This window comes from Penaeus monodon, chromosome 40 (assembly GCF_015228065.2).
Source record: "Penaeus monodon isolate SGIC_2016 chromosome 40, NSTDA_Pmon_1, whole genome shotgun sequence".
Classification (NCBI taxonomy): Eukaryota; Metazoa; Arthropoda; class Malacostraca; order Decapoda; family Penaeidae; genus Penaeus; species Penaeus monodon.
In genome coordinates, this window is record NC_051425.1 from 15277428 (window position 1) to 15280482 (window position 3055).

Here is a 3055-nt window from a genome sequence, read left to right on the forward strand (position 1 = left end):
TCTGCATTTTTGATAACACCTTCGCAGCTCATCAATCCTCTTCCACCATCCTTTCTACTAAGATATAGTCTACATCACTTTTTGGATGCAAACCCTTATGCATAGTAAGTAATTTTCTGGTCTTTCTATCTAATTCCCTTATTTCTTCTTTATTCCATTTCAAAATACCATCCCCATACCTTAAAACTGCAACTGCCCAAGTGTTTGTTTTTATCTTGTTGTACCATTTAGTTTAGACTTCAATATTAACTTTACTCTAAAGTTTTTACTCTTTTACAAATTGAAGTTTCATTTCATGTTCTTTAATCTTATCACTTTCCAGTATCCAAGTACTTATAGCCTTCTTCATCAATAGCTTTCATGAAAATTTCCCATCTGGCAGCAATACACCTGTGTTTCTAACAAATTTTCCTCGCTGCAAAATGACAGCTCCACACCTTTAATCCCAACCCCCATCCGATATCCTTACTAAACATTTGCACTGTCTTTACAAGAGAATCAATTTGGTCATGAGACTTTGCAATAACTTTAAATCATCCATGAATAACAAATGATTTAACTTCGTAACCTTATTACCCAACTCATAATGAAATTTACTTTCCTCAACACCATAGTGAGAGGTATCATGCATATAACAAAAGAAGTGGTGATAAACTATCCCCCTGGAAGATCCTCTTCTAAATGTTAACTTCGCCTAAGGAACCTCCCGATGATGTTAATTCCAATTTCCAGTTCTTCATGCTGCTTTCTCAAAACCCTTTTAATATTATCAGCAGCTCCAAACACTCCAGGCATTCTCTAATCCAAATATGTGGATCATATCATAAGCTTTTCGATAACTACCCATCCATAGCCCGGTTGGGGGTGCCTCCTTTTGCAATCCTTGAGTACTGCCTTGTCTATTAACAGCTGATCCCTTTGGGCCCTCTGGTCTTCCTCTCAGCCCTTCTGTTCCCCAGGCAATAGTTTCCCTTCCTCTAGGAAAATCATGGAGATAATCAAACATAATATCTGTAAGAGCTTCCACATCATCGGGAAACAAGAAATTGGTCGGTAGTTGTCTACAGCGGTACCTTTGGTTTTTATCTTCAGGCACAAAACAGTTCTTCCATAAGTTAACCACTCAGGCAGTTGTTCATTTCCTCCTTAAAATCTCATTCAATTGATGGGCATCTTTCATGCAAACTTGTCAGTTTCTTTACCCAGAAACCCTGAACTGCATCTTTTCCGGGTGCTTTCCAATTTGGTACCTTTCTACTTTGCTTTTATGACATTTTCCTCAGTTATGACCAAACCTTCCTGATTCCGACACCTAAAGTTGTCTTTTAGCGTCTTGAGCCACTCAGCATTGTAATTATGTTCTTTACTCTCTCCCCATATTCCATTCCAAAACACTCTACCTTCTTTCGCATTTGGAATTTCATTTGTCACCCGGTTGTTCCCATTAAGTTCAGAATACAATCTTTTCTGGTCATAGTTGAATGGTCGGGTTTTTCCCTGTATTGCTGAAATCTTTCGGTATAAACGATCAATTTTTGGGTCTCTTTGCCAGACTCTCTGTTTTAGTTCTTCTAACACAGTTTCCAATTCCTTTCGAGGGATGCTGAATTTTTCATCGTTTTCTTAATCTTCTCTCTTGATTTCCTTCTCCGTTTTTTATGCCTCGTCTCAGATTATACTCCTTTGCAGTTTTTTATGTCTCTTTCTCTGTTTACGTTTCCACCATGGTTAGGGTGGGCTTCCATCGGGTCGCCTTTTTTAAAGTGTTTTTAGCCCCGCCATCAGTTAATACTCCTTTGCAGTTTCCCTTTTAGTCTCTTTCTCTGTTCTACGTTTCCACCATGGTTCAGGGTGGGCTGTCCCATCTTGGCTCTGCCTTTTAACCCCAACCGTCTGCAACCCAAACAGAAACAGCAATAATGAGATGTTAGTTTAGATATATTGAGGTGAAAATACGGCAAAACTTATTTACTTCTCTTACGTCATATTTTGTTTCTTTATTCAACTTTAAAAAAATCCTTCACAGTTCTCTTTCAAGTTGTATATTTCATTAAGTCATTCACAATATCTATTCTCTCTGACGCTTCCTCAACATAAATGATTATTATTATTATTATTATTATTATATTATTATCATTATTATTATTATTATTATCATTACAAAGCTAATGATTATAATGATAGTAATGATAATGGTAAGGGTTATGTTAATGAGAACGATATCAATAATTAAGAAGATAAAAAAATGTGATAAAAACGAGAAAGAAGCGAAACAAATAAGAAATTAAGTTAAAAGAAAAAGAGAACGACTGAAAAATAAGAAGACGAAGGAAAATCAAAAGAGAAAACGAAAAAAAAACGATTAGAAAAAAAAAGAACAGAAAAGAGAAGACGGGGAGAAAATAATAACAGAAAAAAAGAGAAAGGTAATTAGAAAAAGCAAACAAGAAGATTAATAAGCATCTTCGACATTTTGAAGCGGGTTTAGAGAGAGAGAGGAGAGAGAGAGGGAGAGAGAGAAGAGAGAGAGAGGAGAGAGAGAGAGAGAGAGAGAGAGAGAGAGAGAGAGAGAGAGAGAGAGAGCGAGAGCGAGCGAGAGAGAGAGAGAGAGGGAGAGAAGGAGAGAGAGAGAGAGAGAGAGAGAGGCGAGAGCGAGCGAGCGAGCGAAGAGAAAAGAGAGAGAGAGAGAGAGAGAGAGAGAGAGAGAGAGAGAGCGAGAGAGAGAGAGAGAGAGGTAAAGAGAAGAAGAGAGAGGGCGATATTGTTTCCATTACGGATTAGACCGTCAGTCAACTTCCAAAATAATTCTGTTTCCATAATAAAAATCTAATTATCAGGGCTTCACCTCGATAAGCTGATACGAGGGAGAGGGGCTAGAGAAGGGATAGAAAGAGTGGGGGAAGGACCCCCTCCCTCCTCTACCCTCCTCTCTCACCTCCACCTCCCTCCCCTCTCACCTCCCCCTCCCTCCCCTCTCCCACCTCCCACCCCTCCCTCCCTCCTTCCCCCTATTATCTTCCTTCCACCTATTCAAAGCCTTAATCAATTAATTAGT